This window comes from Alligator mississippiensis, chromosome 1, assembly GCF_030867095.1.
Source record: "Alligator mississippiensis isolate rAllMis1 chromosome 1, rAllMis1, whole genome shotgun sequence".
NCBI classification, from domain to species: domain Eukaryota; kingdom Metazoa; phylum Chordata; order Crocodylia; family Alligatoridae; genus Alligator; species Alligator mississippiensis.
This window is the reverse complement of record NC_081824.1, coordinates 150,348,542-150,369,795: the sequence shown is the minus strand read 5'-3', so window position 1 is coordinate 150,369,795 and position 21,254 is coordinate 150,348,542. Positions and strand designations below refer to the sequence as shown.

Genomic DNA, 21,254 nt, shown 5'->3' with positions numbered 1-21,254 from the left:
ACAACCACCCAATTGAACTTAGTTTACACAGGTACAGACCTTACACTTAGATTGTCCTAACCAGGAATCTAGAGTGTGAACTGTAGAGAAGTTCCAGGAAAATAAGACTGGTCTAAAAATGGGCAACTCGATCGAAGTCAGCTGTACCTTGGAGGTAGTCTAACTTAGACTGGGTCTGGCGAAATTGATCTAACTGAACTTCTGTATAGTTTCCAGCACAGCCCTGGGGCTGTAAAAACCCAGCTGCTGGCCCCAGCCCCAGGACTGCAATGTTCCTACCCAGCCTCCTGGCTATTTTCAGCCCCCTGGCACCTTGCCCCACCTCCAGACAGCCCTCCCCCTACCCCCGAACCAACCAAACCCGTATCCCTCAAGCTGCTCCTGGTGCTGGTGTTACCAGTATTTGCTGGAGCTGGGAGCCAATCAAAGTAAGTCGGGATGGGTAGCATCAAAGGGTGATAGGTTCACTGTGGGGGTCATCTAGAGTGGAGGGGGTCAAGGGGCTAAAAATAGCCCCTGGTCAGGGGGGACAGAGACCCCCCCTGACCCCCCTCATGGATCCTGTCATACCCAACCAACCCCTTGTGGATCCCACTTGTCCCCTGAATCCCTCCAAGCCCCCACAGACCCTGTCTACCCCCCATGTGGACCCACTTGCCCCCCCCAATCCCTCCACAGACCCTGCCAGCTCCCCAATTTCCCTGTTCCCCCCTGTGGGCCTCCTGTTCCCCCAAATTCCCTTAATGCTCCCTGCAGAACCTGCTTCCCTCCCCCAAGTCCCTGCAGACCCTGCTTCCCTGCCCCAAGCCCCCCACAGACTCTGCCTGCCCCCAATTCCTCCTGAAGACCCTGCTTGCCCCCCTGATGCCCCAAGTTCCTCTTGCAGACCCTGCCTGCCCCCCACCCCAGTTCCCCCTGAAGACTCCACCTGGCCCCCTATTCTCCAAGCTCCCCCCCCCCTTGCTATTCTTTCCACCCTGACTCACCTTAGATTGGGTAGCCATTTTTAACTCCATGTAACCTCCCCCTAACCTCCCTGAATGCCTGTACATACCCTTTGGTTAGTCTATAAGGTACAAATCTACCCTGTCCTCTACAAGCCACTTTTGATAGGTGAAATAGGTGGTTTACATGGAAATGAAAGAGCTTGATGTTAAGAAACCCAGAGGGGGCTGTAAAAAGAAGCCTGTGTCTTTTCAGTCTCTCAGCCCTTTGTATGGCTGTCACAGCCACATGTCATTCCACAGAGGCCAAGAATATTCCCAGGCTACCTATTGCAGAAACACAGAACAAGGATCCCTAAAGGCTGCCCTGCCTGCTGTAAAAGGAATGCATGCATTAGTTCATGTTTCTTTGTCAGCTCCTGCCTAGTTAGTAGGGCTTTTGAACCGTGCTGTATTCTGTAATAGTTTCAATCCCTGCATTTCAAAAAGATTTGCAGTAAGCCCCTTCTTAATGTTTGGTTTCATTTGCCTGTCTTCAGTTGCCCTTTAGAGCTAAGGTCAAAATCCTCTAGTAACTAAATGGGCTTTCCCTACATGCAGACATCTAGATATCCTATCTTGCTAACTCCAGCTCTCTAGCTCCAGTGTCATAAAAGCTCTTTCAAAGCATTTCTTCCCCATATGATTAACAGTCTAAATAATCACAGTTCATAGATTTTTAATGCCAGAAGAAAACCATCTTGCCTGGTGTCCTGTATAACACAGGCCATAGAACCTCATCCAGTCATTTCTGAATTCAGCCCATAACCTCTGCTTGAATTACAGTGCAGCTTTTGGGAAAAGCTCCAATCTTGATTAAAAGCCTCAAGTGATGAAGTATCCCCCCCTCTCTCTTGAGAAATTGCATCAGTGATTAATTACCTTCACTGTTAAAAAACTTCATTTCATTTCTAATTTGAATTTGTTTGGCATCTGCTTCTAGCCCTTGGATCTTGTTATGCTTCTTCTGCTAGATTAAAGATCTCTCTACTGTTAGGAATCTTTCCCCCAAGTAGGTACTTCCAGACTGTGATCCAGTCACCTCTTATCTTTTGTTGAATAATTAAAATATATTGAGCCTCTTTAGCTTTTTGTGATGTCATGTTTTCCTAACCTCAGTTCATTTTTGTTTCTTTTCACACAAACCTTCCCAGTTTTTCTATATCTGTTTTTTTAAGGGGATGGTGGTGGGCCAAAAGCAGAACTATTATTCACTTAGGGTGCTGACAAAAGTGACATTTGTCATTCAACCAGCCCCTTGAAAATGCTCTGCAGTCATGCCCTGACAGAAGTGCATGGCTGTTGAGCGGTTTAAAAGTGCCCGATCACATGACAAATTAACTCTCCCCTTTCCCATCCTGCAGACAACATTGGAGTTGGGGGTGGTGGGGGGGCTAGGGGAGAGAAGCTGTAGACAGGTAATTCCTTCTGGATTGGCTCCAAAGTGGAGCTTGATTCCCCACCTGCTGGACCCAACAGTGAATGTCTGTTGGGCTAGGGGCGTCACTCTAAGTCATGAATGTTTTCACTAATGCCATATGAAGAGGTAATACCACTGTCCTACTACTCCTTCTTAATATGCCTTGCTCAAATGTCCAAGGACCATGTTCATCCTCTTGCCTGCAGCATCGCACAAGGAGCTCATGTTTATGTGGTTATTTACTAATATATGAGGAATCACAGCAGAATTTGATGACCCAAACTCTCCAACTGATAGCAGTACCCTTCCTCTTTCATTTTTCCCTCACAGCAGTTTGGGACCCTGAGCCTGCAAATTATAATTCTTGACCTGAAAAAGATGCACAATAAAGTAATAGAAAATAATACTAAGAGGAAAAGATTGGGAAGAGAGAGCAATTTGTAACAAATCCTGGAGTCATTCCAGAAGACAGGAAAATCTAATGTTGTGACAATATTTAAAAAGGATAAACAGGTGATCTGGGTATCTGTAAATCTGTTAGTTTGACCCTGTTCCCAGGAAAAATCATGGAAAGTTTGCTATGTGTACGTGTCATACTCCAACCTTGAGTTTCATAGATGTAAGGGGCTTGAAGGGACCTTACAGATCATCAGGTCCAGCACTCCTCCTCCCCCCCGTGCCACCTTTGGGGCCTAAGTAGTTGCTTGCATAACTTGTGGTTCAGCTTGACCTTGATCTTTGATAATTCTCAGGCTTGTTGAGAGCAACAAACAAGGCATGTAAGTGGGAAGAAGCATTCCAACATCCTCTCTCTCTGCAGCAATCTGAAAAAATCATCAAAGCAGGTGTGCAGACAGAGATGCTCAGGAACAGGGGCTGGCAAACTATGGTCTGGCCCACCAAGAGGTTTGATCTCGTATGGAGGGATCAGTGCACCATGCTTCTGTGGAACCTGCTTTGCAACATCTGAGCCCACCCTTGCTGCAGAGCTGTCGGATCTGGCAGCTGGCTGCTGGGGGGGGGGGGGGGGCGGGGGGGGTGTAGAGACTTGCAGCCCACCATGACAGCTGGGTCGCAAACACCAGCCTATGCCAACAAAAGGTTGCCGACTCAGCTATGGAGAACTGAGACTTCAGAGAATGCTGTGAAGGAAATAAAAACTACTCTGTGATCAGAATAACCCGTGTGAGCTCTGCCATCACCACAGTTTGTTTTTTTTCTTAATTTATTGTAAGCTGCTGGAAGTTAGCATCAGCCTGTAATGTAATTGTAAGCTTATCAGCCTGCTCCCAAAAAGTTAAAATGCCTCTTTGGCAAGATAATTACAAGGGATTCCCCTTCGGCATTTCAGACTCTCATCGTCTGAATAGTAATAAATCAGAGATTGTTTTCTTTGCATTGGATATTGGATGGCCATTATGCAAAGGTCTTTTTAATTTTCCATTTCTCTGGCAAGATCTATCACGTGTCTCTTAGCTGCGCCTGTGATTATTTTCTTATTATCTCTTTCTGAGTTTTGTTGTCCTGTATTGCTGCTGCTTTATTACTATTTTTACAAGCTGGTTGTTCATCTTCACAGGCTTTTGCAAGAGCAACTGTCCTAATGATGCATGGGCTTTTTCAGTGGCTTTACCTGTGTCTTTTCCCAAGACCTGCTCCTATTATCTCCTGTGTCCACAGTAGTGTGACTGAATACAGCCCATGCTAAGAACGCAGGCATCTTCTTGCTTGCACAAATCTCAGATGCGTTTTAGCCAGGGCTCAGATTTAGGGCTTAATCAGCGATTTAAAAAAGAAATGCTTTACCAGAGCTTTTGGTTTGGCTCCTTTACAAATGCTGAAGGAATATTTAGCATCTTTGATTTTTTTTTTTTTTATCCCCTAAAATTTTTATTATCCTCCCTGACAGTGCAGGGAAAATATCTGTGTGCACATAATTTTTTAGAGCTTCTTTGTAGTGTGTTAATCTCTGAGACTAAAAATCTCTTGGTCCCAGTCTCACTTTTAATAGGATAGTAAACTAAGAGGATACATAAGGATTATTCTAATCCCACCCTGAAGCTCCCTCAAGCACTGCCGCAAATCTGGTAGCTATTATATAATGGCCTTCTCCATCCCTTCCAGAAAAGAGGTGCTTATCTTGATTCAACAAGTAATGATAGGAAAGTAAAAGACTGGGATGTCAAGCTTTAGAGAAAAGGGATTAGCTAATTGATTGAGGATAGAAATATTAGGATGGATCTGAACCATCCTCAGGCTGTATTTTCCTCTATTCCCAAAGCAAATCTTAAACATAGAGAACAACAACTCTTCCAAAGTCTTTGAACTCTGCTCAGTGACTGCATTTTGCTTCCTGATTTTCAAGTTCTCTGAGGTTGGTGCTCAGAGACCATGGTGATGAGGAATTTACCAACTGAGATGACTTCTGGGCACACTGCATTCCACTTTGCATATACACTTTAATCCCTTTCTGATCTAAAGGTGAGAATATGAGGGAGTGAGCTGGGAGAGTGCTCAGCACAAGTATGAAATCGATCAGGCAGCCAATTACTATTGGCACCTCACAATCACTAATGAACTTCACTTTCATAAAACTCTGAGGTGAGGAAGACTTATCCCCATTTTACAGATGGAACTGTAAAATGGGGATAACTTTACACATTAAAGCACAAAGAAACTGAGTATCTGCATCAGAGTTCACCCAACAAGACTATGGGAAGGCTGGGGAACAACCCAGATCTAGAATACCATAGCAGTACTCTAACCACTGGATGACCTTTGTGGCTGCAACATGCCCCCATAGGCTCTAAAAGAGGCAAGGGCAAACCCTGTGGGTCCCAAAACCCAGAAACAGACCCCCTGCGGGGGAACTTACCTCCAGCCGGTCCATCGGTGCAGGAGCTGGGACCGCAGCTGCATGAGCCGGTGTTGCACCGGCTGTTTAAGCAGCTGTTCCCTGCACGGGAAACAGCTGGACCAATCGCGGTGGCTGTACTGGCTGCTGCAGGGAAGTTTAAAAGCCCCGACAGCACCAGCGAGGAGGAGGAGGAGCCAGAGGGAGAGAGAGTTGGCGGGCAGCACGCCCAATGTGCTGAGGATCCCACCAGGAAGAGGCACGGCACAGCTGGCGCAGCACCGGTAAGCGGGGCAGGGGAAGTCTTCAAGTCCCCTACTGGAGGCAGAGCAGGGGAAGCACTTTGGCCCCCTGGAGAAGGCAGAGCAGGGGAAGCACTGCAGCTCCCTGTGGAAGGCAGACCAGGAGAAGCAGTCGCACCCCCTGGAAGAGAGGAATATTTTTTTTGAAGACCACAGAAAAAAAGGGAAAAGGAGGAAAGTCAAAGGGATAGAAAGAGAAGGTTCAGGCATCAAGACCGGAGGGACACGAGCCAACTGAGCCCTTTCAGCCGTGTGCTCTCCCCTCCACCCGAAGCAGACCGTGGGCAAGCCCACGAGGCCAAAACCAACATTGTACCATCACATAACCGTTTGGTGAGTGGATGGGGTGTAGGGGAGGAGGAGCCCCGTGGAATATCACACCAAGCAACCGTGAGTACAGCTGTTGTTGGGAAGCCCCCTTGTGAAGAACTCCACTGAACCCCTCCCTTGATAGCTTAACAGCAAATTCGTGGCAGGTGAGCCAAAGGGAGGGGCTACATACCCAACAGGCCATGCCACCCATAAGGCCCTAGTTATCACACCCTTACTTACCCATTCACTCATAGAGACTTCTGAAAATCAGGATTCTTTCCTGTTGAAATGCATCAGATTGCATCAAACAGAACAGTTTTTTTAAACATGTTCCCAGAGGAAGTTATCTCAGAACTCCCCTAACACAGCCTTCATCTCCTCCTTGTGCTGTCACACACTAACATCTTTCCCCTTTAGAAGGAAAGCTAAAAAAACACATTTGTAAACAGAACACACGATCAATACAGCCCTGGCAATTAAAAACAAAACAAAACAAAAAACAAAGTTCTCTTTATTTGTAACTGTCCTCTCCATAGTAAAAGAAAAGCAACCAAGGTACAGTGAATGACAGACATTTTATTACACTTGTTATTCAGAATGACTTGGGAGAGGAATGGTTAGAGCTGACTAACTCCCCATAACACACAGTAAAGTTAATGGAATAATAAATTAAAGCAGTAGTCCACCACATATATAAAATAAAAAAGTGAATACATAAACATAAAAAAATTACATCGGAATAAAGTAATGGTGGATACTAACAGCTTCACTTCTCTCCTAAGACTTCAGTGGTTTTATTACAGTGGTTGTACACATTTTTTTATTATTATTAAAACCCAGCAACAACATTGTAAAGCTTTGAAACATGAAGGCGGAAAGGTTTCAATCAAATTGGAATTTTCTCAAGAACTCATACTGCCTAGAAAGTGCCAAAGAAAACATCTGAGGATTAACTGTCCCCAGTTTTCAAATCTTGAGAGTCACTGGAAGAAAAGTGCCATGACTTTGACTATTGCAAAGTATCCCCATCCATGCAATTCATATTGTGCTTTGTGATTCATGAGTGGGGCCAGTGTGGACTTCATTTGTGTCACACACATTGCATAGTCAACAAGGACAAAACTCTGCATGCTCCCAGTGGGACTAGTCACATGCACAACCACTTGCTTAAGTGAATGGGGAGTTCACAATCTGCTCCTCTGTGGTGGTAGTCTAGTGAGTTGTGCCCTATTTATATTAACCCCAATATAGGCACAATAGCAATATTTCCAAAGCACTTGGCTTGGCTAACCGTTTTAAGACTCTTACAGCCATATTCTACCCTCAGTTTTTACTGAGAACTTGCACGGATTCCAGTGTGAGCTCTCTAGCTGAAATGTATCCCTGTGCAGAACAAGTCACAGTATCCTCCCTCCTGCCTGCCTGGATTAACTGGAATTTAAAGGGTACCCAGGCCTTGAGCGAGCCACGTGCACAGGAATGAATGTCATCCTCTTGCAGAAGAATGGCAGGATACAGCTTGCACACCATCTACAGCTAGTGACTAATGACTTGTCCATCCACTTCATGGGAATTTGCAGAAAGTGCAAAGTAGGGGGGAAAGTATGTAAAAACTCTTTAGGGAAGCAGAGAGAGTGTGAGTAGGTAGGGACTGAAGAGGCAGCAGCATGAGTTCTCCAAAGGAGGCTGCGGAAGGGAAAGAGAAAGGATATAGTGGGAGATAGAAGAACTGCAGCCCATGCAAGGCACGGATCCAGGACTCTCAGCCACAACATGGACACTGATCCATGTATTGTACAAAGATAAAAAGCCAGCCATGTTCTGAATTACAGGGCTGTAATTCCATCCTGAGGATATGATGACTACATAAACCAACTGAGCTTTTCTCTCATGGTTTGACATCCTTACATCCCTAGTTGGAATTATATATAACCCTGCTGTAAGTCACAGCTGCCTGGCATTTATTTCCTCTCTGTAAATTTTATAGTTTTGAGGTAGAATTTCTAACTCTAGTATTTAAGTAAACAAAGCAAGAATGAAGACAATTTTGTAGGACTAAATGGTGAGCAATACCGGGGCTATTATCTGAGTAGCCTTCATGCTATAGGTGTGGAACCAGTATCTCAAAATGTATAAATATGAATGATTGTTTTAAGAAAAAGTCTATTTTTAATAGTTTAAAAAATGAGGTACAATAGACTGTTGTGGTTGGCTCAATCTAGTGATTTAAAGATTGAATTAACCAGTTTTTTAAAAGAGCTGCTTTCGTTTTTAAATAAATCTTCTCCCTCACAGTCTCTGCAACAAATTGCGGAAGCAAAAGTTCTTTTAAAAATGTGATAAACTCAATGTATCTTAGTATCCAAATAAAAATGCTTAGATTTATGAATACTCGCTGTTTGAACACTTCCATATTTAGTTGGTTTCCATTAAAAAATCCTGTCATTTTCTGTATCAAAGATATTAAACTGATGACAACTTTATCAAACAAGAATACATATAAAATTATGTATAAAATTCCTTTGCAAAAAAACCTCTTTGTTTTATGACATTTTTAAGGAAGATCAAAGAAGTAAGTGTAATTCTATTTAAAACTTTTCTTGAAAAAAAAAAATTCCATATACTATTTAAATAAAAAAGCCACAAATCATCAGGTCATTACCAAGAATGTTTTGTACTTTGGGTATTAATATGCATTTCCTATAATATTACAGAAGCTGCAAATGAAAACAGTCAAAAAGCCATTATTCTGTAGTCTGCTGTTAATTATCTCTGCTATTCAGAGTGCCACTGGGAAAATGCAGTCCTAATTTAATATAGAAGAATTTGGTTATTCTCCTGAATTCTAGCCTAGTGGTCTCATATTTTTGTAGTAGTCAGAAAACTAGTAAGTTGGGATAAGGAAGATGTTAGGAAGAAAATAAGCAAAAAACCCCACCTTATTCCCTCCCAGCCCTCTTTCAGCAATACTGAAGAGATAAGTTCTAAGGTTACATTTTGAAGCAGAAAAAAATGTGTATTTTAGAGCACTGGTTCTCAACCTTTTTAGACTTAAGGCACCCTGTGTTTGACTCAGGGCACCCCCCCCTCCATAATTTTGTGTGACATGGACAGCAACCCATTTAAAAAACAAATGTATTTATGACAGTGCTTACCTCCTTACAGAGGGACTAGGCTGTGGGGGCAAGAGAGGGGCCAGGCAGTCTGAGCCTCTACTTATTGCTTTGCTCCTGCTTGTTTTTTCATACCTCATGGCACCCCTTCAAAAGATGTCACAGCACCGTAGAGTACCCCAGGCACACTGGTTGACAATCACTGTTTTAGAGACCACGTGAGCAAGGAAGGAAACTACTAGAAAAATCTCACCGACTATGAGAGAGACTCCACAGAATCCTTTGAAACGTATCAATTTGTAATCTACACATTTACAGGAGTTGCTCTGCTCTGAAAGCTGTTTTCCAATCTGTGCCAGAGCATGTGAAGCAGTGTAGAATACTTCTGTTGATAGACCTCCAGGCTCTGTTTCTCCATAATTGATTTAGTTGTTATTAGTTATGCAGGGAGAGAAGAGATCCTCAAGGCTTGGTGAGACAGCATCCAGTTACTGAAAGCAGTCCTTTGTGAATTAATGTTATAGCACCAGCCCCCTCCCTATTATTCCTGTAAGTCTTGTTTTCCTGGACACCAGCTGTCACAGAGGAAGTCTCTAGCTTCATCTTCTCCTGCCTCCTTAGCTGGCTGGAGCTGCACCAGCATGGCCTGCAGAGTTTCCTTTACCATCTGGATCTCCCTCTGTAGAGACTGTACACACTTTATTAAGGAATAAATCTATAGGTGATTGGCAGCCCCCTCTCTCTCTCCAAATTATTAAATGAATTGTCATTCTGCTGTTCACAACAGATGGGCATCACTATATAATTGTAGCTTCAAGTTCTTCCAAATTGTTTGGATTAAATATTAATACATATTTCACACTTGCTTTTTTCTTCTGTCTTTCTTTTTATTTTCAGTAAGATTGAAGTCTTTCAAGTAGCATTAATTGGCACTAATCTTTCCAGGATCAGAAAAGAACAACATTTTGGCTTTTTTTTTTCCCCTGTGTCATGCAGGGCACAATGTAGATTTTTATTCTGATATCCAAATCACCAAAGACTCTCCTGTGATCAGTCTTCCATTGGAATAATCCCACTTGAGAGTACAATTTGTTAACAGATACTGTATTTACTCGAATATAAGATGACCTCCAATAATTAGATTCTACATATGGAAAATTTATAAATTTGTTAGAATTTTCCAGGTATAGAATCTAACTATTGGAGGTTTGCCTTGAATTTGTCCCCCTCCCACTGATACAGCTAAGAAAATAAATCTGGAATAATCAGGTGGCCCCTTGCCCTCCATCCCCCTCCCCCCCCCACCAATTATTGCCCCCATTACTGGGGAAATTACGGGACCCCCATTACTGACAGACTGCTTTTCTTGAGCATACTGACTTTGAAATAAACACGCCTGTAGCAATTTGCATTTAGGCAAATTTGCATTTAGTCAAACAACTATGGGTACCCATACACTTAATTAATCCAAAATTGATGCATTTCACCTTTTTTGAAACTGCTGCAAGTTTTAGCACGGCTACTCCAGAACCCCACTTTTAAGCGGCAGTTTTGTACCTACTTATATACAGTATATGCATGATATAAGTCCAAAGTTAAAGGCCTCATGATTTACCATATAGTTTACTGGACTGGGCCACAGCAGAGTCAACAGTGTTTCAAGCCATAGCTCAGCACTGTTCAGTATGTCCATGAACGCCAGATATCCCCAAAAAGGATCCACATGCAATTAGCCCCCACCATCATGACTGGAACCAGGTGTTTTTGTTATGAGTCCTGGGATCCTCCAAAAATGTATATGTTGGGCTACCTAGTCCAACTCCACCTCATGAAGAAAAGGCCTCACTAATCATATGCTACAGGATGAGAAAGTGGGTGACAGAAGGATTTTGGATGAACTGTTTGGGGCCCTGTTTGATGATGTTTGTCAGACATATAAGGCTGCTGGAAATGGAAAAGACCCAGCTCAGCTGTGAGACTGAGGGGGAAGTTGAAATGTATGCAATGTAGTGGCTCACCATGACTTGAGAGTTAGCATTGAGGAGGACTGCAATCAATGGGTACTACCATATATCTTATTCAGATAGGCTGTACAAACCTATCTTTGTGGTAAATCCCCATCAATATGTTTACCCAGTATGGACTATGTGTTTTATAGTTATGCTCAGTGTTGGCTACATTTAATCAGCTCCATAGTTGATTTTTATTACTGAGAACATGCTGTTTTTGCAGGAGTTTAATGATAGACATTGTATTTAATGAGATTTCCTTGTACACAAATGTTAAGATGAAGAGCTTTTTTCTCCATGCTGATCAGGGGGAAAACCTCATCTTATATTTGAGTAAATACACTACATATTATTGTAACAACTCTTTGGATCTTGGACAGTAATTCTCACTAGCATTACACTAACTTGTATCCCATTGTTTGTACCATGCCCCTTGAACTCAGGTTACAGACAGCTGTGACAGTTGCATCATTATCAAATGCTACGGATAAATCTATTCAAATGTACCTTTTATAGCTGTATGCTTCTGTGGCAATATAAATGTAGCAAAACCATTGCAACACTAGCTGTGCCTGATCCATAGGGTTTCAGCAAACTCTTATGACTACAGGAACATGCAGATGTAGCAGCTGATGCCCATTTCAGAATGTCAGCTCTCCCTCCTCTTTTAAAGCAATCAAAAGGTAAATTTGTTTATAGCCTCAATCTGAGCTACTTTCAGATTGAGCTCATGTGACGAAAGAATTTGACCCAATAAAATAAACACTTCATCTTGTCCTCTTGGCTTTTTATCCAGAAGAAATGAAAATCCTAGCTGGGTTGTTCAAGTAGAAAAATGCTCCTCAGTGATGTCCCTAGACTGCAACTGAATCCATGAGGATAGATCCTTGCATCCAAGCACAAACCCACTGAAGCCACACTCTCTTTGAAACTAGTAAATGAAAAAAAAATGGAGCCCAGAAAGGCTAACATAAATAGAACTGGTATAAGACAAAACAAAAAGAAGTTTACAACAACAAGGATAAGAGATGTGCAAGATCCTGAAATTTACTGAAAATGGAAAAGGTTAGAGCTGAAACAAAACTTACTTTTTCAAAATTTAATATATATAAAGGATAAAGCACAAGGACATGCTTTACTGTTTTTACCCTTCTTATAGCTCATCTATTATGAAATGTTGTTTTACCCAACCACAATGTCAATGCAATGTCAAGAGAAAAGACACCCTTAGGTTATGTGCCTGCAAAAAGCAAGCTTCCTTTCTTTTGAGAAATGTGGCTATAGAGAATCATGGGAAAGTTATGCAAATCACTTCTATGCCAGGCAGTCACACTTACCAGTTTGAAAAGCCTTTTGGCAGCTTTTGATTCTATTATACCTTCCTCAAGACTTCATCTTTTATGTAATTTACATACATTTACTGTGATGTTTTACTCTTCACACTTTACCATGAGGAAAAAAATCCATTTTCTTCTCTATCCTTTTTTTTGAGGGGGGGAGGGAGGGTGCATTTCCTCCTAATTTTTAGACAGCTTTATTAATATCAAAGGGATTGACCTCTGGCTATATATGCAACAGTAATAATTATAAGCACTTCTATGGACTTTTTCTATGCAGGGATCTCAAAGCACTTTATGAGTATTAGTGAACTAGGTCTCACACCACCTCTGTGAGGTAGGGAAATATAATTATCCTGTAATAAGTTGTCCCAGACTGATCACTATGCTGCAATGTAATCATGAAGTTCTGCTGAAATCACAACCAGTAGGAAGGTAGCTTATGCAGTTTATGAATACCAAGAAACCCCCAAGATGTAATTACCTTTGATATGCAGTCTGGGACTACATGCTGGTATTTGTAATATGCTAAATGATTACAAAACATTTCTAGGTAGGGGAAAATGAAAGCAAAAATACATGCTTTATTATCAGAGAGTCAGAAATCTTTGAGGAAAGAGAAAGGAAGAATTTTTTTTTTTTTTTTAACTGAGAAAAGAACTAATAAGACTTAATAGCCTACACTCAAATAGGGCGTGCGTAGATGAAATGGGGGCCCTAAATTGAGGTGGTGGGTTTTAAAAAACACTGCTTCAATTCAGGGCTGATTAAACCCCTGTGTCGTGCACACACCCCACTGACTTACCTGCCTCTCTGGTGGGGAGGGGAGGGCAAGCTGCCGGTGGGCGGAGAGGTTGCGGGGGAAGGGGGCTGCTGCTTCCCTTTGTGGCAGCAGTGGCCCCCCAAGGCAGCACCCACCCACAGGCATCTGGCTTGGGTGGTCCTGGGGGGCACCAGAGCTGTGGAGGGAAGCACTGGACCCTTGCGCAGCTCAGGCAGGTTCCAGGCAGAGTGGGGTGTGGAGGGGAGGAGATCAGGCTCACCGCTTTTCTTGGGCAGAGCCTGCTTTCCTGGGGTGCTGCCGGGCTGCCTGCAGAGCCCTTGAGCTGCATGGAGCCTGGTGCCTTGCTCCATGGCTCTAGGGGCAGCAAACTAAAACTCCTCGAATCATCTAAGGCAAACTAAAACACCCCAAGTCATCTAAGGCACATTATACCACCAAATTTCCTACAGTGGCTGGAATTAATGCACAATATGCTGCCGAGGAGTGCAAACACTGACACCATTAAAGCGGTGCAAAAGCATTTAACCCACGTTACAGTGTCGTGCACACATGCCCCTCATTCTGTCTACACACGGCCAATAATTTCATGAATGATACCTTGTTTACAATATAACACAAACTGATGGAAGCCAATAAATGTAAAATTTAACTTGAAATACTATACTTTGTGGGTAAACAACACATATGGCTTTGAAGCTGAGTGTAGAATCTCTACTGGTAAGACAGAGAGTTCTGCATGATGGTCAAGGGCATTTTCTAGCTCTGACAGGGTCCAGAAGCATTACTTGGTTTTTGGAAAACGGGATTAACTCTAACTTAGCTTCCTCCCTTCAAAGATACCCAGGGAAGAAGCAACAGGGCTGGACACTACCTGCCAATCAAGTTTCTTAGGAGAAAAAAAGAAAACTCTTTCCATATGAATAGCTTATTGGAAGCAGAAGCCCTGGAGTAAAATATCAAGGGAGGCGAACCTGGACTGGGTTTTCTGGTATAGGTTTCTGATAGTTTAACAGCACCATGCTATAAATGGTATACTCTGAGCCCCACAGGGAGTAAAAATACTTTAAGGAAAACTACAAGAAGTCACAAAAGGTGATGACAGATGCACAGGCCCTTGCTGTAACTCATGGTGCTTTACATAAAGTGCCATGAGTTACAGTGCCTCCCCACCTCTTCCCCCCCCCCCCCCCACTGCAACCCAACAGACGTTTGCCTGTTGCGTCAGGGCAGGGAGGAGGGGGTGAGGATTGCACCTGCCTGCAGGAGCCTGAGAAGCCTGCCTGCCTGCAGCTGAAGAGTCACCTTTCTCCTCCAGGCACGATCCAGGGCTGTCTGTAGGAAGGGAGGAAGAGTGAGTTGCTGGCTGGGGTTTCAATCCATTCAGCCCCCCTCCAGCTCAGGCTGGGCAAACTCCAGCTAGCAGCTCCCTCCTCATCCCCCCTTCCCTTCCTGCAGACAGCTCCCATCGCACCACAACTTAATCCTAGGGAATTCTAGTACCATAAGACACCCCAAAGTGGAGTGCCTTTATCTGATCCCTCGTTTGATGAGAGTTAATTTGTCATGCGATCAGCCACTTTAAAAGCACTCTGCAGCTGTACATGTGTATCATGGCATGGCTGTAGAGAGCGCTTTCAGGGGGCCGATCGTGCAACAAACATAACTTCTGTCTGCGCCCAAAGATTTCCTTTCTTATTCTGTGTGGTTATCTTCTCTGCCCATTTATAATGTCCCTAATTGGTACAGTAGTCCGAGATCAGCATATTATGTTATGCTTCTTATATCTGTGCACTACACAAAATGTTCCAACAAAAGCAGTGGTGGAGCTAGGTATGGAATTTTAACCTTTCCTTTCAATCCCAACTTGAATATGTTTGTGTTGTTGTTCTGAAGGGACTGAAAAAGTGAGCAAAGGAGTTATCTGACCCAACCCTTTCTTTCCCCTTTTCTTTTGTTAGGCCTGTCTGAGGGCAATCCTTCCTATAATGAAGTTAGGACTAGAAATGGCCCCTGTGGAATCTATCAAAAATCATCCACTGGCTGGTTTGTCTTCCATTAGCAGAAGGCTCTGAGAGCTTGCACTTTTTCTCTCTCTCTGTCCCCAAAGCTGAGTGTCAGTTCCTTTCATCCTGAGGATAAAGGACTCAAGCTGAAAACTAGGCCTTTTGTATCTGTGAATTTCCTTGCCCTATTTATTGATATGCAGTGTGAAAACAGGAAGGCATAATGTGAACACACTATAAAACATAAAAGAAATACTGCAAATCCCAGGATTTTATATATGACAGGTGTATTCTTCAAAAGGTCATCCAGACTGGGACTCCTGGCTAAGGTATAGTCAAGAATTAAATCCAGTGGGCCCAATCTGTTCTCACTACACAAGTGGAAATTGGGGCAACTGTATTAAGTCAAATGAAGTTACATAGGCATAAAACTGACATGAGATCAGAATCAAGCCCCCTGCATACCCCAAATGGAAAGCACAGGAGGACCCACAATACCTCTAATTGGCATTTAAGCACGCTATTGAAATTTCAGAATCATTACCTAAAATTTGTTTTAAGCTGAATAAGGCAGGGGGATTTTGCGCCTTATTAAAAGCAAATAGCCAGATCCAGTTTTCTTTCAACAAAAGCATTTTCTCTAGGAGGAACTATTACATCCACTCAAATTGTCTATCAAACCATAACTGCTAATTAAGAACAAAAATGACTGTGAAATTGCAATATAGGATCCATTTAATTTTACTGGGAATTCTAGGCCTTTACTGTCAGTAAAGTAACACCTCTCATCAACTCTGCAGACACCAGCAATGAGTCACCTCTCCTCCTTTGGTTTTTCCAATTAATGATGCAGTCTGTTTTCATACACTTGCCACTTATTAACTGTAGTTGACTGTTTTGTGGTTTTACCTGATTATATTACATAGAATTTAGCAACTTGTCAGACACTGAGTTCTACAGATGAGACTTTTTTTGTTTCTGTTTGTTTAAGGCTTTTTTATACAAAGGTAGTATTTAATATTTGCTGTGAAAGGCTTCAATATTAAATGAGAATCCCAAGTGGTCCCATGTAAATATTCAACACACAGAAATATCACTGGCTTTCTCCTTTGTTCATGTTGAACTGGTAATTACTACTAGCAGCATGGTTGAGTCTTCAAGTGTTCTGTGCCATCGAAATAGATCATGAAAAACAATGACATCTGGGATTTATTTCTTCTAATATATATTTAATTATTAAGCAAATTCATGATATATACTAAATATTGGCAGAACTGCTTGACAGTACCAGATTTTAGTTCTCTCGATGAGATTATTTTTTTGTTTGTTTTAATATTAAAAAAATGGAATATATTCTACCTTCATTTATATCTATGCAAACCCAGATATTTGGCAATGGCCAAATTTTGGCCATCTATATTTTTCCCCTTCAAGTGCATTCATTCTGTCCCTTCTTTGATCAGAATATTGATAAATCAGGAGTTTTGAGGGGAAGCTTTTACTGCCATTAAGTTTCAGATCATATTCTTAAAATAAATTCTATCTACTGCTTATACAGTTTTAATTCTTTAGAAGTATTTTTAATAAAGACTGGACAAGCATCTACTATATGAGATAGGAAGTACTTTCACTTAAGTCAAATAAATAAAATGCTTTGTAAATATAACATAATTAATACTCTGATTCACCCTCAACCTAGTGTAGTAACTAGGGCGAATTATGGCGTTAGTTTTCATAATACAGGAATCAGACAAAGCTTAGTTCATAAGCCACTGAGCAGGCAATAGACTGATTTCTGAATTAAGGTTTACAGGTTTAGGTTTGGAGGTTTTTTTGTTTTGTTTTTTGTCCCTTCTTAAAATAAAGCCTAGGGACCAGCTTTTGGGTACCCTGCCCTACTATTTAAAGGCTGTTTGCCAACTACTTAGGAAGATTCAAGATAGTTCAAGTTTCTAGATAGTTCTTGAGATACCTCCTTGGAACCACCTAGGTCAGGGGTCAGCCACCTTTTAGGAGCAGTGGGCTGAACCAATGCCACAGAATCCCTCTGCCACTGGAATGCCACTGGCATCTAGGCTTTGCAGGCTGGATGAAATTGCTTGGTGGACTGGATCTGAGCCACAGGTTATATGTTGCCAACTCCTAATCTAGATGTTCTTCCCCCAGAGCACGATGTATAACTTTTGATATCTGAATCATAAGAACTACATCTCACTGATGTCTAAGAACTGAGTTGACTCAAACTCATCTATCTATGTCAAGTCTCCACTTTTATGCTGTAGCCCTCAATACCTTGAATTCAAACCCAAATATCTACCGAACAGAACAGATTTAACCACTACCATTAAACTGTTTATCTTCACTATTATTAATTGCACTGAATTTTAGTGGGCACATCTACACAAGACATTTACTGTGCAGTTGACTAATTAGCTGTGCAGTAAACATCATGGTGTCTACATGTGCGCCCCTATTAGGCTGGAGTACACTAAATAGGATAGTACCTGTATTTAATAAAAACTCTGCAGCAATGCATGTGTAGACAATGGGGCATGAAGGTACTTCAGTGCAGGGGCTGCCTCCCAGCTAGCCCCATGCTGAAGCTTCCTCATGCCCCTGCCAGTCTGTCGGCAGCACACTGAACCAGAGAAAGTGGCCCCAGGCTGGCAGTCTGACCCTCAGGGCCCCGTGCCAGCCAGGGCTGTTCTGACTTGGTTCCACATGCTGTGCATAAATAAATTGTGAAGCTTATTGCTCTGGAGTTAATTGTGCTCAGACACACGTTCAAACAGCATGCCTGGGAGCAATTGACTGCAGAGCAATAAGCTCTGCTATTTATTCAGGCACTGTAATTGCACATGTAGACACACCCAATAGGTAGCACGTTAGACTAAATACAGACGTTCAAAACCCCCCTGGAAGAAATGCTCTATCACACTTTACTTAACATGCCATAAGTTAGAGCAGGAATGAATCTAACAGACATTTGCTGTTCAGTAGGGGGAGCTTGGTGCCTGCCTGCCCTGGCCAAGGGCAGCAGGTTGGAGTGCTCCTGCATGCCTCCCAGGAGGCTACTGGATCCAGCCCCACTCCCCTCCCACTAGCTGGCAACTGTCAGCAATGGCTGGGATATGAAGGGGGTGGGGAGAACATAGCCCCCCGCTCTAAGGCCCCCCCCCCCCCCCCCAGTTTACTAGCTGCGACCCAGGGGGCAGGTGGAGTCAAGTCTGTGTAGCAGATGGCTTCCTTTCCCCCGCAACCCCCAGCTTCTTGCCAGCCTCCTTTTCAACACACAGGGCTGCCTGGCCAACTTTTTGCCATTCCAGAAACTGGGGCCAGGGGGGAAAGGGAGACCCCCTGCCATGCACACCCAGCCCCAGGCCCCTCCCTACCAAGACCACAGGCAGCAAGTTGTGGGGACAGCCCCTCACAACAGGAGGAGCTCCCTTCCTTCCCTAGCCCAAGATCCCAATGGACTAAAAACCCAACCAGGCAGTCCCATGCTGCAGCTTCTGGCTGCTGATTTTAAGAGGCTGGGCTGGGGACTCGGTGTGCAAGGGAGCCCTTCTGCTGCACAGACCCAGCCCAACCACCCCCAGACACCAAGCTGGGAGGGGATGGGGGGGGGGGGGAGGCTCACAGCAGGTGGGCTCTCTTGCCCCCCTTCCTCAGCCTCCTGACAGCTGCATCAAGAAGCTGCATCAAGGGCTGCCCTGCTGGCTTTTCAACACACTGGGAACTAGGGACAGGGGGGAAAGGAGCGCCCCCTGCTGCAAGGCCCCCTGCCCCCCAGTTGCTGGCTAAGGTTTTGAGGGGGGCTGGACTGGGTCTGTATGGCCAAGGGTCTTCTTGCCCCCCCAGCCACAGCTCCTGGCACAGCAAAAAGTTGGCAGGGCAGCTGCCTTCTGCAACTTCTGGCTGCCATTATTAGGAAGCTTGAGGGGGGGGGGAGTCCCCCATTACACGGACCCAGCCTGCCTCCCCACAAGGCCCCATCTAGCAAGCTGTGGGGGGCAGGGATGGCCTAAGAGCAGGCAGGGCTCCCTTCCTCCTATGCCCCAGCCTCTTGACAGCTGCAGGTAGAAGCCACAGCACAGGTCTGTCCAGCTAGCTTTTTGCCCCACCAGGAACTCAGGCTACAGGGAAAAACAGAGCCTCTCTGCTGCATGGACCTAACCTAGCCCCTGCCAAGACCTGAGCCTGGAAGCTTGGTGGGAGGGAAGGGGGGAGAAATCCATGTGGCAGAGAGGCTTCATTTCCCCCACCCCCACCACAGTTCCCAGGGTGGCAAAAAGTGGCGCAGCCAGGAGCTGCAGCCGTGTGGACCCAGCCTGGCCCCCACTATTACTCAAGCCTGAAAGCTTGCGGAGATCCCTCTGGCTGAGATGTTCCTCTCTTCTACCTCCTCACCTGGCTGCACAGAGAGGAGACAGAGCCTTTTCTGTCTTTACTCTATGACAGCCCGAGGGCAAGGCTGGGCTGATGCTTGCTCAGAGCGGATGATCACCAGCTGAGGCTAGCAAGCCACCCAGCAAGGGGCCCCTGGGATGGCAGCAGAATTCGACCCTGAAGCACGATGGATGTAGTACAGATGTTCATAAAAGTGCTCTAACCTAAAGCTCTTTAATACCAAGTTAATCAAGGGTTAACTTGAGGGCAAGAGCTCCATTTTTAAAGCACTTCAAGTCCTGTGAACATCTTTTCAGTTATGGTTTTAAAGAGCTTTCTGTGCACTTACATGTTAAATGTAATGTTTATAGCTAGTCTTAATGCTTGCTACAAAAGGCAGTGCATGCTAAGATTAACATTGGACATAGTGAGAACTTCAAATTAGGCTGAAGTATATTTTCTATTAAAATGTGGTTGAAGTGGGGAAGGAAGCGTGGGGCACCCAAAGCTAATCTACATGGAAAACACAACTATGGTTCTGAATGAGATTGATCTACAAATCTTTTCAAAGTGCAGCTGGTCAGAATGCTTTTAGTTAAATTTTACATTTCAGTTTTAAATTACTAAAATGAAACAACATACCCAGCTACATAATTATCATAATCACCATCATCATCATCACTACTACTACTAACAACAACAACAACGATGCATTGTAAATAAATAAGCATAGAGAATACTTTGCAATTCAGAATACTTATTATTATTAATTATTATTATTATACTAACCAAAGTTTACTAAACTTTCCAACAAACCTGTAAAGTAGATCATTATCAGACCCATTTAACAGTTGGGCACATATAGCTATAAAGCAACTACATAAGGAAATGCAGAGATGGGGGACAGAAACCTGACTGCTAGTACAGACCCTGGGCCCAATTCAGAGATAATGTGTAAGGTGTCATAAATTTAGGACTCCCCTACAATTCTTACATAGAACTGGAACTTGTGGTCATGTACTTCTATCATGCTGCTCCTAGTTCAAGAACTTTTTATCTACTGAGTATCCTTTTCTGTTGAATATTCCAGGAATATTTGGTACCAAGTTCTCTTTCAAAATCATTCTTCCATTCTCTCTTATTTGAGTTATTGTTCCATGTCTCATCTTGTCTTTGTCTGGTATATCTTAGATTGAATCTTTTTCAGTTCAGGGAACATGTATTACTACAACTTTAGTTGTAAAGTGTCTAGGTTAGTAGTAAAACTATGTAAATTCTTTCAGTTAATAAAGAATAAATACTAAACCAAGATTCAAACCCAACCAGTTTATCCTTATGCTTATTTCTATTCTCAATAGAAAGGAATCTCTCCTATAGATTAAAGCACAGTAAAAAGATAAGACAATGCAGGTATAAAATACCCTTCACTTTTTAAGCTGGAAGAGTTCCACACATATAAGTACAAGTGGCTCTGTAAAGGTTAAGATACTTTTTTTTTCCAGATGGCATATGAACCCTTTCATCTCTTTTATTGAAGAGATTCACCTGGAAAAGAATCAAATGCATACCTCCCTTAAGGCTGTTTGCATTATACTGCGTTATATGCAGATAAAATCACCAGATATGATGCCATATGAGGTAGCTATTTCAACTGGAATAACAGCCAGATGAGGTACCAGTCATAGTGTCCGACTATAGACAAACGTATCTAATTTGACTAACAGATCACCTTTGGAATATCAGACATG

The 21,254-nt window shown here is 43.2% G+C and overlaps 1 long non-coding RNA gene across 5 annotated transcripts in view; it reads left to right on the top strand.

Moving 5' to 3' along the window:
- LOC102564456 (uncharacterized) overlaps window positions 1-21,254 on the top strand; it is a 69,858-nt gene that overhangs the window by 43,796 nt on the left and 4,808 nt on the right. The gene's annotated exons all lie outside the window — the stretch shown is intronic.